We start from the raw sequence: 14,311 nt of genomic DNA, 5'->3' as shown, positions 1-14,311 counted from the left end.
AGTGGCTCCAACAAAGCACCATGATCCCTCACAGAGTCCTGGCACAACCCCATTGAAGACCACGGCATGGCTTCCAGCCCTTGAAATAACCAGCAGCATCCTGCCTCCAAGCACCTGAGGATGGGCTCCTGCCTGCCTCTCACCATCTCTAGGCAGGGGGCATGAGCCTTCCCTACTGACAGGTTTTGGGAAGCCATAAAGCACACACCACAAGGGACCATTCCCTCAGTTGGTGATCATACTCTGGCGCTAGGTGCACAGAGGTCTCTAGAGATGTTCCGCCTGGGGCCAAGGAAGAAAACACTGCCTCGATGTGCTCTCTGACTAGAATACAGCTCTAATGAAGGCATGTGAGTGCACCAGATGTGAGCCCATAAATTTGGGGCAGCAGCAGACATTCCTCCTTGGTAGGCAGGAGGTTGCCAAAAGACTACCCTGTACTGCCTGCTGTGAGGGCGGCCAGCCCATAGTTCAAAATTCTCTGGGGCCTATCAGTAGCAACCAAAAGAGCCACTCACTGCGGAACATTCTGGCTGTGGTGAGTCCATTCCAAGGCTTGGCCTGAAACACAAAATTCAAAGCAGAAAGGCTTAAGGAAAGACTCCACCCATGGCTTCAGAACATGTGGGCCCTGGCACTATGGAGCAGGATAGAAAACCAAAGGTGGCAACACATCTTGGATATGTGGAAGCCATCTACACTGGGAGGAGTCTCAAGGGATTTCCTCGAGCGAGAGGCTGCTCCAACACCCACACCCAAACCCACACACACACCCACACCCAGGGCTCTGCAATGGACCAAAAATGCAGGCCATCCTGCCCCTGGATCCCTCTGTTAGGCCTCAGCGTAATCCTATTGAGCATGATTTTTTGGTCATCAGCTCTCTTCAGGACCATATGAGTTCTCATCATCGACCCAACTGAGGCCCTCCTCACTCACCTGCGCCCTGCCACATGTGAAGGCTTACCTCAGATGCTTCCTGGAAAGAAGGATGCCTGAAGGGATGTGCCATTCTGTCGAATCCACGTGCTGGGCCAAGGCTCATGGTGATTGCCCTAGGGAACATAGGCCAAACACAGATCTTCATTTCTCTGGGGACGATGGCTGCCAAGAGGTGAGAAGGACAGCTGTGAGAACTCCAACTCCATGCTAGATGCATTGGGGCACGTGTGTGCCACACGCTCATGCATCGAATGATGCTACAAGAAATACCTGCAGCAATACATCCAGGAACATAGGGCCCAAATGTACCTCCACGCAGAGACAGGAACACATAGCTGAAACGCATACAAACAGCTCCCTACATAGCTTCCTTCCTGCCTCCCTTCCTCCAGAATGCTCTAGCTCCCTCCCCTTTGACCCTCGTCCTTGGCTCACTCCCTCCATCCATCCATACTTACAAAGATGAAGGCATGAGTGGACAGGTGGATCAATGCCATCTTATGTACCTTAATACTGTGTCAGGGGCAGATGAAATAACCAGTACGTATATGTCTCCCCAGGGAAGGACTAGCCTCATGGATCCTCCAGGCAGCACAAGGCCTGGCACCAGGTCTGCTTGGCGGGGAAAACACTGGGGGTGTTTCTGGGGGGAATGGAGACATTCCTCTGGGCCCGACCCTGGTGTGGGCAAGCGTGTGCTGGCCGATGTCACACTCGGCTTGTCCATGTGCACAACACCCAGACAATGAGGCCTTTATGTCCCACACAGTGGACATTCACAGGAGCTGGAGGGAGCTCTCTTGGTAGGCAGTGGCTCCCGTAGAGGAAGGCCAGCCCAAGAGATGCCACAGGCCTGTATCTGTATGCAGAACCCATGAAAGGGCCTGTCTGAGTAAACTGGCCTATCTGAGGGCCCATGATCCCTCACAGAGACCTGGGAAACCCCATTCCAGCAAGGGACCAGCCCTTCAGCTCTCACAAGAGCCAAGAGCATCTAGCTGCCAAGTCCCTGATGAAGGGTCCTTGTTGCCTCTCACCACCCCCAGGCCTGGCCCCACATCCTCCCAACCAACACTTCTTGGAAGTCACTCAAGCACACCCCACAACTGACCATAAGCTCAGTCCATCCTCGTGCTCTGCCTCGACATGCACAGAGATCTGCGTGGTTGCTCCCCAGGGCAACACGTCATGAAATGGTGCCTCCATGGTCAGTCTTACTACACTTCAGGTCAATCGAGTTGAATTTCAAGGCCTGCATTCCGATCTGGTGGATGGGGAGCCATGTCAAGCATTCCTCCTTGGGGACCACAGAGATTCCCAAACAGGGCCAATTTCTTCTGTGGCAGCATTCCCTACTGTGGCCCGTGCAAGGCCACCAAACAACAGCCATGCAGCTACGCCCTCCTCAGCCCACATCCCGGGACCACCCCTCCCCTTCAGGTCAACAGGGCCTCACGATGGACATGATAACGGGATGCCCAAGGGCTCTGCAAAGCCTTCATGGGGAATGGACACCCAGAAGCCTTTTCTCCTCTGGAGGGGGCTCTCTGACAAACCAGTGGCTTCCGGAGAGGACGACCAACCCAGGAGAAGCTATGGTCCTGTGTATGCATGCAGACCCCATCAGAGGCCCCATTCGGATCAAGTGGCTCCAACAAAGCACCATGATCCCTCACAGAGTCCTGGCACAACCCCATTGAAGACCACGGCATGGCTTCCAGCCCTTGAAATAACCAGCAGCATCCTGCCTCCAAGCACCTGAGGATGGGCTCCTGCCTGCCTCTCACCATCTCTAGGCAGGGGGCATGAGCCTTCCCTACTGACAGGTTTTGGGAAGCCATAAAGCACACACCACAAGGGACCATTCCCTCAGTTGGTGATCATACTCTGGCGCTAGGTGCACAGAGGTCTCTAGAGATGTTCCGCCTGGGGCCAAGGAAGAAAACACTGCCTCGATGTGCTCTCTGACTAGAATACAGCTCTAATGAAGGCATGTGAGTGCACCAGATGTGAGCCCATAAATTTGGGGCAGCAGCAGACATTCCTCCTTGGTAGGCAGGAGGTTGCCAAAAGACTACCCTGTACTGCCTGCTGTGAGGGCGGCCAGCCCATAGTTCAAAATTCTCTGGGGCCTATCAGTAGCAACCAAAAGAGCCACTCACTGCGGAACATTCTGGCTGTGGTGAGTCCATTCCAAGGCTTGGCCTGAAACACAAAATTCAAAGCAGAAAGGCTTAAGGAAAGACTCCACCCATGGCTTCAGAACATGTGGGCCCTGGCACTATGGAGCACGATAGAAAACCAAAGGTGGCAACACATCTTGGATATGTGGAAGCCATCTACACTGGGAGGAGTCTCAAGGGATTTCCTCGAGCGAGAGGCTGCTCCAACACCCACACCCAAACCCACACACACACCCACACCCAGGGCTCTGCAATGGACCAAAAATGCAGGCCATCCTGCCCCTGGATCCCTCTGTTAGGCCTCAGCGTAATCCTATTGAGCATGATTTTTTGGTCATCAGCTCTCTTCAGGACCATATGAGTTCTCATCATCGACCCAACTGAGGCCCTCCTCACTCACCTGCGCCCTGCCACATGTGAAGGCTTACCTCAGATGCTTCCTGGAAAGAAGGATGCCTGAAGGGATGTGCCATTCTGTCGAATCCACGTGCTGGGCCAAGGCTCATGGTGATTGCCCTAGGGAACATAGGCCAAACACAGATCTTCATTTCTCTGGGGACGATGGCTGCCAAGAGGTGAGAAGGACAGCTGTGAGAACTCCAACTCCATGCTAGATGCATTGGGGCACGTGTGTGCCACACGCTCATGCATCGAATGATGCTACAAGAAATACCTGCAGCAATACATCCAGGAACATAGGGCCCAAATGTACCTCCACGCAGAGACAGGAACACATAGCTGAAACGCATACAAACAGCTCCCTACATAGCTTCCTTCCTGCCTCCCTTCCTCCAGAATGCTCTAGCTCCCTCCCCTTTGACCCTCGTCCTTGGCTCACTCCCTCCATCCATCCATACTTACAAAGATGAAGGCATGAGTGGACAGGTGGATCAATGCCATCTTATGTACCTTAATACTGTGTCAGGGGCAGATGAAATAACCAGTACGTATATGTCTCCCCAGGGAAGGACTAGCCTCATGGATCCTCCAGGCAGCACAAGGCCTGGCACCAGGTCTGCTTGGCGGGGAAAACACTGGGGGTGTTTCTGGGGGGAATGGAGACATTCCTCTGGGCCCGACCCTGGTGTGGGCAAGCGTGTGCTGGCCGATGTCACACTCGGCTTGTCCATGTGCACAACACCCAGACAATGAGGCCTTTATGTCCCACACAGTGGACATTCACAGGAGCTGGAGGGAGCTCTCTTGGTAGGCAGTGGCTCCCGTAGAGGAAGGCCAGCCCAAGAGATGCCACAGGCCTGTATCTGTATGCAGAACCCATGAAAGGGCCTGTCTGAGTAAACTGGCCTATCTGAGGGCCCATGATCCCTCACAGAGACCTGGGAAACCCCATTCCAGCAAGGGACCAGCCCTTCAGCTCTCACAAGAGCCAAGAGCATCTAGCTGCCAAGTCCCTGATCAAGGGTCCTTGTTGCCTCTCACCACCTCCAGGCCTGGCCCCACATCCTCCCAACCAACACTTCTTGGAAGTCACTCAAGCACACCCCACAACTGACCATAAGCTCAGTCCATCCTCGTGCTCTGCCTCGACATGCACAGAGATCTGCGTGGTTGCTCCCCAGGGCAACACGTCATGAAATGGTGCCTCCATGGTCAGTCTTACTACACTTCAGGTCAATCGAGTTGAATTTCAAGGCCTGCATTCCGATCTGGTGGATGGGGAGCCATGTCAAGCATTCCTCCTTGGGGACCACAGAGATTCCCAAACAGGGCCAATTTCTTCTGTGGCAGCATTCCCTACTGTGGCCCGTGCAAGGCCACCAAACAACAGCCATGCAGCTACGCCCTCCTCAGCCCACATCCCGGGACCACCCCTCCCCTTCAGGTCAACAGGGCCTCACGATGGACATGATAACGGGATGCCCAAGGGCTCTGCAAAGCCTTCATGGGGGAATGGACACCCAGAAGCCTTTTCTCCTCTGGAGGGGGCTCTCTGACAAACCAGTGGCTTCCGGAGAGGACGACCAACCCAGGAGAAGCTATGGTCCTGTGTATGCATGCAGACCCCATCAGAGGCCCCATTCGGATCAAGTGGCTCCAACAAAGCACCATGATCCCTCACAGAGTCCTGGCACAACCCCATTGAAGACCACGGCATGGCTTCCAGCCCTTGAAATAACCAGCAGCATCCTGCCTCCAAGCACCTGAGGATGGGCTCCTGCCTGCCTCTCACCATCTCTAGGCAGGGGGCATGAGCCTTCCCTACTGACAGGTTTTGGGAAGCCATAAAGCACACACCACAAGGGACCATTCCCTCAGTTGGTGATCATACTCTGGCGCTAGGTGCACAGAGGTCTCTAGAGATGTTCCGCCTGGGGCCAAGGAAGAAAACACTGCCTCGATGTGCTCTCTGACTAGAATACAGCTCTAATGAAGGCATGTGAGTGCACCAGATGTGAGCCCATAAATTTGGGGCAGCAGCAGACATTCCTCCTTGGTAGGCAGGAGGTTGCCAAAAGACTACCCTGTACTGCCTGCTGTGAGGGCGGCCAGCCCATAGTTCAAAATTCTCTGGGGCCTATCAGTAGCAACCAAAAGAGCCACTCACTGCGGAACATTCTGGCTGTGGTGAGTCCATTCCAAGGCTTGGCCTGAAACACAAAATTCAAAGCAGAAAGGCTTAAGGAAAGACTCCACCCATGGCTTCAGAACATGTGGGCCCTGGCACTATGGAGCACGATAGAAAACCAAAGGTGGCAACACATCTTGGATATGTGGAAGCCATCTACACTGGGAGGAGTCTCAAGGGATTTCCTCGAGCGAGAGGCTGCTCCAACACCCACACCCAAACCCACACACACACCCACACCCAGGGCTCTGCAATGGACCAAAAATGCAGGCCATCCTGCCCCTGGATCCCTCTGTTAGGCCTCAGCGTAATCCTATTGAGCATGATTTTTTGGTCATCAGCTCTCTTCAGGACCATATGAGTTCTCATCATCGACCCAACTGAGGCCCTCCTCACTCACCTGCGCCCTGCCACATGTGAAGGCTTACCTCAGATGCTTCCTGGAAAGAAGGATGCCTGAAGGGATGTGCCATTCTGTCGAATCCACGTGCTGGGCCAAGGCTCATGGTGATTGCCCTAGGGAACATAGGCCAAACACAGATCTTCATTTCTCTGGGGACGATGGCTGCCAAGAGGTGAGAAGGACAGCTGTGAGAACTCCAACTCCATGCTAGATGCATTGGGGCACGTGTGTGCCACACGCTCATGCATCGAATGATGCTACAAGAAATACCTGCAGCAATACATCCAGGAACATAGGGCCCAAATGTACCTCCACGCAGAGACAGGAACACATAGCTGAAACGCATACAAACAGCTCCCTACATAGCTTCCTTCCTGCCTCCCTTCCTCCAGAATGCTCTAGCTCCCTCCCCTTTGACCCTCGTCCTTGGCTCACTCCCTCCATCCATCCATACTTACAAAGATGAAGGCATGAGTGGACAGGTGGATCAATGCCATCTTATGTACCTTAATACTGTGTCAGGGGCAGATGAAATAACCAGTACGTATATGTCTCCCCAGGGAAGGACTAGCCTCATGGATCCTCCAGGCAGCACAAGGCCTGGCACCAGGTCTGCTTGGCGGGGAAAACACTGGGGGTGTTTCTGGGGGGAATGGAGACATTCCTCTGGGCCCGACCCTGGTGTGGGCAAGCGTGTGCTGGCCGATGTCACACTCGGCTTGTCCATGTGCACAACACCCAGACAATGAGGCCTTTATGTCCCACACAGTGGACATTCACAGGAGCTGGAGGGAGCTCTCTTGGTAGGCAGTGGCTCCCGTAGAGGAAGGCCAGCCCAAGAGATGCCACAGGCCTGTATCTGTATGCAGAACCCATGAAAGGGCCTGTCTGAGTAAACTGGCCTATCTGAGGGCCCATGATCCCTCACAGAGACCTGGGAAACCCCATTCCAGCAAGGGACCAGCCCTTCAGCTCTCACAAGAGCCAAGAGCATCTAGCTGCCAAGTCCCTGATGAAGGGTCCTTGTTGCCTCTCACCACCCCCAGGCCTGGCCCCACATCCTCCCAACCAACACTTCTTGGAAGTCACTCAAGCACACCCCACAACTGACCATAAGCTCAGTCCATCCTCGTGCTCTGCCTCGACATGCACAGAGATCTGCGTGGTTGCTCCCCAGGGCAACACGTCATGAAATGGTGCCTCCATGGTCAGTCTTACTACACTTCAGGTCAATCGAGTTGAATTTCAAGGCCTGCATTCCGATCTGGTGGATGGGGAGCCATGTCAAGCATTCCTCCTTGGGGACCACAGAGATTCCCAAACAGGGCCAATTTCTTCTGTGGCAGCATTCCCTACTGTGGCCCGTGCAAGGCCACCAAACAACAGCCATGCAGCTACGCCCTCCTCAGCCCACATCCCGGGACCACCCCTCCCCTTCAGGTCAACAGGGCCTCACGATGGACATGATAACGGGATGCCCAAGGGCTCTGCAAAGCCTTCATGGGGGAATGGACACCCAGAAGCCTTTTCTCCTCTGGAGGGGGCTCTCTGACAAACCAGTGGCTTCCGGAGAGGACGACCAACCCAGGAGAAGCTATGGTCCTGTGTATGCATGCAGACCCCATCAGAGGCCCCATTCGGATCAAGTGGCTCCAACAAAGCACCATGATCCCTCACAGAGTCCTGGCACAACCCCATTGAAGACCACGGCATGGCTTCCAGCCCTTGAAATAACCAGCAGCATCCTGCCTCCAAGCACCTGAGGATGGGCTCCTGCCTGCCTCTCACCATCTCTAGGCAGGGGGCATGAGCCTTCCCTACTGACAGGTTTTGGGAAGCCATAAAGCACACACCACAAGGGACCATTCCCTCAGTTGGTGATCATACTCTGGCGCTAGGTGCACAGAGGTCTCTAGAGATGTTCCGCCTGGGGCCAAGGAAGAAAACACTGCCTCGATGTGCTCTCTGACTAGAATACAGCTCTAATGAAGGCATGTGAGTGCACCAGATGTGAGCCCATAAATTTGGGGCAGCAGCAGACATTCCTCCTTGGTAGGCAGGAGGTTGCCAAAAGACTACCCTGTACTGCCTGCTGTGAGGGCGGCCAGCCCATAGTTCAAAATTCTCTGGGGCCTATCAGTAGCAACCAAAAGAGCCACTCACTGCGGAACATTCTGGCTGTGGTGAGTCCATTCCAAGGCTTGGCCTGAAACACAAAATTCAAAGCAGAAAGGCTTAAGGAAAGACTCCACCCATGGCTTCAGAACATGTGGGCCCTGGCACTATGGAGCACGATAGAAAACCAAAGGTGGCAACACATCTTGGATATGTGGAAGCCATCTACACTGGGAGGAGTCTCAAGGGATTTCCTCGAGCGAGAGGCTGCTCCAACACCCACACCCAAACCCACACACACACCCACACCCAGGGCTCTGCAATGGACCAAAAATGCAGGCCATCCTGCCCCTGGATCCCTCTGTTAGGCCTCAGCGTAATCCTATTGAGCATGATTTTTTGGTCATCAGCTCTCTTCAGGACCATATGAGTTCTCATCATCGACCCAACTGAGGCCCTCCTCACTCACCTGCGCCCTGCCACATGTGAAGGCTTACCTCAGATGCTTCCTGGAAAGAAGGATGCCTGAAGGGATGTGCCATTCTGTCGAATCCACGTGCTGGGCCAAGGCTCATGGTGATTGCCCTAGGGAACATAGGCCAAACACAGATCTTCATTTCTCTGGGGACGATGGCTGCCAAGAGGTGAGAAGGACAGCTGTGAGAACTCCAACTCCATGCTAGATGCATTGGGGCACGTGTGTGCCACACGCTCATGCATCGAATGATGCTACAAGAAATACCTGCAGCAATACATCCAGGAACATAGGGCCCAAATGTACCTCCACGCAGAGACAGGAACACATAGCTGAAACGCATACAAACAGCTCCCTACATAGCTTCCTTCCTGCCTCCCTTCCTCCAGAATGCTCTAGCTCCCTCCCCTTTGACCCTCGTCCTTGGCTCACTCCCTCCATCCATCCATACTTACAAAGATGAAGGCATGAGTGGACAGGTGGATCAATGCCATCTTATGTACCTTAATACTGTGTCAGGGGCAGATGAAATAACCAGTACGTATATGTCTCCCCAGGGAAGGACTAGCCTCATGGATCCTCCAGGCAGCACAAGGCCTGGCACCAGGTCTGCTTGGCGGGGAAAACACTGGGGGTGTTTCTGGGGGGAATGGAGACATTCCTCTGGGCCCGACCCTGGTGTGGGCAAGCGTGTGCTGGCCGATGTCACACTCGGCTTGTCCATGTGCACAACACCCAGACAATGAGGCCTTTATGTCCCACACAGTGGACATTCACAGGAGCTGGAGGGAGCTCTCTTGGTAGGCAGTGGCTCCCGTAGAGGAAGGCCAGCCCAAGAGATGCCACAGGCCTGTATCTGTATGCAGAACCCATGAAAGGGCCTGTCTGAGTAAACTGGCCTATCTGAGGGCCCATGATCCCTCACAGAGACCTGGGAAACCCCATTCCAGCAAGGGACCAGCCCTTCAGCTCTCACAAGAGCCAAGAGCATCTAGCTGCCAAGTCCCTGATGAAGGGTCCTTGTTGCCTCTCACCACCCCCAGGCCTGGCCCCACATCCTCCCAACCAACACTTCTTGGAAGTCACTCAAGCACACCCCACAACTGACCATAAGCTCAGTCCATCCTCGTGCTCTGCCTCGACATGCACAGAGATCTGCGTGGTTGCTCCCCAGGGCAACACGTCATGAAATGGTGCCTCCATGGTCAGTCTTACTACACTTCAGGTCAATCGAGTTGAATTTCAAGGCCTGCATTCCGATCTGGTGGATGGGGAGCCATGTCAAGCATTCCTCCTTGGGGACCACAGAGATTCCCAAACAGGGCCAATTTCTTCTGTGGCAGCATTCCCTACTGTGGCCCGTGCAAGGCCACCAAACAACAGCCATGCAGCTACGCCCTCCTCAGCCCACATCCCGGGACCACCCCTCCCCTTCAGGTCAACAGGGCCTCACGATGGACATGATAACGGGATGCCCAAGGGCTCTGCAAAGCCTTCATGGGGGAATGGACACCCAGAAGCCTTTTCTCCTCTGGAGGGGGCTCTCTGACAAACCAGTGGCTTCCGGAGAGGACGACCAACCCAGGAGAAGCTATGGTCCTGTGTATGCATGCAGACCCCATCAGAGGCCCCATTCGGATCAAGTGGCTCCAACAAAGCACCATGATCCCTCACAGAGTCCTGGCACAACCCCATTGAAGACCACGGCATGGCTTCCAGCCCTTGAAATAACCAGCAGCATCCTGCCTCCAAGCACCTGAGGATGGGCTCCTGCCTGCCTCTCACCATCTCTAGGCAGGGGGCATGAGCCTTCCCTACTGACAGGTTTTGGGAAGCCATAAAGCACACACCACAAGGGACCATTCCCTCAGTTGGTGATCATACTCTGGCGCTAGGTGCACAGAGGTCTCTAGAGATGTTCCGCCTGGGGCCAAGGAAGAAAACACTGCCTCGATGTGCTCTCTGACTAGAATACAGCTCTAATGAAGGCATGTGAGTGCACCAGATGTGAGCCCATAAATTTGGGGCAGCAGCAGACATTCCTCCTTGGTAGGCAGGAGGTTGCCAAAAGACTACCCTGTACTGCCTGCTGTGAGGGCGGCCAGCCCATAGTTCAAAATTCTCTGGGGCCTATCAGTAGCAACCAAAAGAGCCACTCACTGCGGAACATTCTGGCTGTGGTGAGTCCATTCCAAGGCTTGGCCTGAAACACAAAATTCAAAGCAGAAAGGCTTAAGGAAAGACTCCACCCATGGCTTCAGAACATGTGGGCCCTGGCACTATGGAGCACGATAGAAAACCAAAGGTGGCAACACATCTTGGATATGTGGAAGCCATCTACACTGGGAGGAGTCTCAAGGGATTTCCTCGAGCGAGAGGCTGCTCCAACACCCACACCCAAACCCACACACACACCCACACCCAGGGCTCTGCAATGGACCAAAAATGCAGGCCATCCTGCCCCTGGATCCCTCTGTTAGGCCTCAGCGTAATCCTATTGAGCATGATTTTTTGGTCATCAGCTCTCTTCAGGACCATATGAGTTCTCATCATCGACCCAACTGAGGCCCTCCTCACTCACCTGCGCCCTGCCACATGTGAAGGCTTACCTCAGATGCTTCCTGGAAAGAAGGATGCCTGAAGGGATGTGCCATTCTGTCGAATCCACGTGCTGGGCCAAGGCTCATGGTGATTGCCCTAGGGAACATAGGCCAAACACAGATCTTCATTTCTCTGGGGACGATGGCTGCCAAGAGGTGAGAAGGACAGCTGTGAGAACTCCAACTCCATGCTAGATGCATTGGGGCACGTGTGTGCCACACGCTCATGCATCGAATGATGCTACAAGAAATACCTGCAGCAATACATCCAGGAACATAGGGCCCAAATGTACCTCCACGCAGAGACAGGAACACATAGCTGAAACGCATACAAACAGCTCCCTACATAGCTTCCTTCCTGCCTCCCTTCCTCCAGAATGCTCTAGCTCCCTCCCCTTTGACCCTCGTCCTTGGCTCACTCCCTCCATCCATCCATACTTACAAAGATGAAGGCATGAGTGGACAGGTGGATCAATGCCATCTTATGTACCTTAATACTGTGTCAGGGGCAGATGAAATAACCAGTACGTATATGTCTCCCCAGGGAAGGACTAGCCTCATGGATCCTCCAGGCAGCACAAGGCCTGGCACCAGGTCTGCTTGGCGGGGAAAACACTGGGGGTGTTTCTGGGGGGAATGGAGACATTCCTCTGGGCCCGACCCTGGTGTGGGCAAGCGTGTGCTGGCCGATGTCACACTCGGCTTGTCCATGTGCACAACACCCAGACAATGAGGCCTTTATGTCCCACACAGTGGACATTCACAGGAGCTGGAGGGAGCTCTCTTGGTAGGCAGTGGCTCCCGTAGAGGAAGGCCAGCCCAAGAGATGCCACAGGCCTGTATCTGTATGCAGAACCCATGAAAGGGCCTGTCTGAGTAAACTGGCCTATCTGAGGGCCCATGATCCCTCACAGAGACCTGGGAAACCCCATTCCAGCAAGGGACCAGCCCTTCAGCTCTCACAAGAGCCAAGAGCATCTAGCTGCCAAGTCCCTGATCAAGGGTCCTTGTTGCCTCTCACCACCTCCAGGCCTGGCCCCACATCCTCCCAACCAACACTTCTTGGAAGTCACTCAAGCACACCCCACAACTGACCATAAGCTCAGTCCATCCTCGTGCTCTGCCTCGACATGCACAGAGATCTGCGTGGTTGCTCCCCAGGGCAACACGTCATGAAATGGTGCCTCCATGGTCAGTCTTACTACACTTCAGGTCAATCGAGTTGAATTTCAAGGCCTGCATTCCGATCTGGTGGATGGGGAGCCATGTCAAGCATTCCTCCTTGGGGACCACAGAGATTCCCAAACAGGGCCAATTTCTTCTGTGGCAGCATTCCCTACTGTGGCCCGTGCAAGGCCACCAAACAACAGCCATGCAGCTACGCCCTCCTCAGCCCACATCCCGGGACCACCCCTCCCCTTCAGGTCAACAGGGCCTCACGATGGACATGATAACGGGATGCCCAAGGGCTCTGCAAAGCCTTCATGGGGGAATGGACACCCAGAAGCCTTTTCTCCTCTGGAGGGGGCTCTCTGACAAACCAGTGGCTTCCGGAGAGGACGACCAACCCAGGAGAAGCTATGGTCCTGTGTATGCATGCAGACCCCATCAGAGGCCCCATTCGGATCAAGTGGCTCCAACAAAGCACCATGATCCCTCACAGAGTCCTGGCACAACCCCATTGAAGACCACGGCATGGCTTCCAGCCCTTGAAATAACCAGCAGCATCCTGCCTCCAAGCACCTGAGGATGGGCTCCTGCCTGCCTCTCACCATCTCTAGGCAGGGGGCATGAGCCTTCCCTACTGACAGGTTTTGGGAAGCCATAAAGCACACACCACAAGGGACCATTCCCTCAGTTGGTGATCATACTCTGGCGCTAGGTGCACAGAGGTCTCTAGAGATGTTCCGCCTGGGGCCAAGGAAGAAAACACTGCCTCGATGTGCTCTCTGACTAGAATACAGCTCTAATGAAGGCATGTGAGTGCACCAGATGTGAGCCCATAAATTTGGGGCAGCAGCAGACATTCCTCCTTGGTAGGCAGGAGGTTGCCAAAAGACTACCCTGTACTGCCTGCTGTGAGGGCGGCCAGCCCATAGTTCAAAATTCTCTGGGGCCTATCAGTAGCAACCAAAAGAGCCACTCACTGCGGAACATTCTGGCTGTGGTGAGTCCATTCCAAGGCTTGGCCTGAAACACAAAATTCAAAGCAGAAAGGCTTAAGGAAAGACTCCACCCATGGCTTCAGAACATGTGGGCCCTGGCACTATGGAGCACGATAGAAAACCAAAGGTGGCAACACATCTTGGATATGTGGAAGCCATCTACACTGGGAGGAGTCTCAAGGGATTTCCTCGAGCGAGAGGCTGCTCCAACACCCACACCCAAACCCACAACCACACCCACACCCAGGGCTCTGCAATGGACCAAAAATGCAGGCCATCCTGCCCCTGGATCCCTCTGTTAGGCCTCAGCGTAATCCTATTGAGCATGATTTTTTGGTCATCAGCTCTCTTCAGGACCATATGAGTTCTCATCATCGACCCAACTGAGGCCCTCCTCACTCCCCTGCGCCCTGCCACATGTGAAGGCTTACCTCAGATGCTTCCTGGAAAGAAGGATGCCTGAAGGGATGTGCCATTCTGTCGAATCCACGTGCTGGGCCAAGGCTCATGGTGATTGCCCTAGGGAACATAGGCCAAACACAGATCTTCATTTCTCTGGGGACGATGGCTGCCAAGAGGTGAGAAGGACAGCTGTGAGAACTCCAACTCCATGCTAGATGCATTGGGGCACGTGTGTGCCACACGCTCATGCATCGAATGATGCTACAAGAAATACCTGCAGCAATACATCCAGGAACATAGGGCCCAAATGTACCTCCACGCAGAGACAGGAACACATAGCTGAAACGCATACAAACAGCTCCCTACATAGCTTCCTTCCTGCCTCCCTTCCTCCAGAATGCTCTAGCTCCCTCCCCTTTGACCCTCGTCCTTGGCTCAC

General features: G+C 54.2%; 6 non-coding genes across 6 annotated transcripts; all 6 read right to left on the bottom strand.

Annotated features, from left to right (window-relative positions):
* Nucleotides 1-836: 836 nt before the first annotated feature.
* Nucleotides 837-917, bottom strand: LOC130847615 (small nucleolar RNA SNORD115). Its single transcript, XR_009052363.1, has one exon. It is a non-coding gene; the product is annotated as a small nucleolar RNA SNORD115 (small nucleolar RNA).
* A 2,505-nt stretch (nt 918-3,422) lies between these two features.
* On the bottom strand, nt 3,423-3,503 carry LOC130847614 (small nucleolar RNA SNORD115). Its single transcript, XR_009052362.1, has one exon. It is a non-coding gene; the product is annotated as a small nucleolar RNA SNORD115 (small nucleolar RNA).
* Nucleotides 3,504-6,009: 2,506 nt separating this feature from the next.
* Nucleotides 6,010-6,090, bottom strand: LOC130847613 (small nucleolar RNA SNORD115). The gene has a single exon (XR_009052361.1). It is a non-coding gene; the product is annotated as a small nucleolar RNA SNORD115 (small nucleolar RNA).
* A 2,506-nt stretch (nt 6,091-8,596) lies between these two features.
* Nucleotides 8,597-8,677, bottom strand: LOC130847612 (small nucleolar RNA SNORD115). The gene has a single exon (XR_009052360.1). It is a non-coding gene; the product is annotated as a small nucleolar RNA SNORD115 (small nucleolar RNA).
* A 2,506-nt stretch (nt 8,678-11,183) lies between these two features.
* LOC130847611 (small nucleolar RNA SNORD115) lies at nt 11,184-11,264 on the bottom strand. The gene has a single exon (XR_009052359.1). It is a non-coding gene; the product is annotated as a small nucleolar RNA SNORD115 (small nucleolar RNA).
* A 2,506-nt stretch (nt 11,265-13,770) lies between these two features.
* On the bottom strand, nt 13,771-13,851 carry LOC130847610 (small nucleolar RNA SNORD115). The gene has a single exon (XR_009052358.1). It is a non-coding gene; the product is annotated as a small nucleolar RNA SNORD115 (small nucleolar RNA).
* Nucleotides 13,852-14,311: the final 460 nt, after the last annotated feature.

Source organism: Hippopotamus amphibius, chromosome 2, assembly GCF_030028045.1.
Source record: "Hippopotamus amphibius kiboko isolate mHipAmp2 chromosome 2, mHipAmp2.hap2, whole genome shotgun sequence".
Taxonomy (NCBI): Eukaryota; Metazoa; Chordata; class Mammalia; order Artiodactyla; family Hippopotamidae; genus Hippopotamus; species Hippopotamus amphibius.
This window is presented reverse-complemented; position numbering and strand designations above follow the sequence as displayed.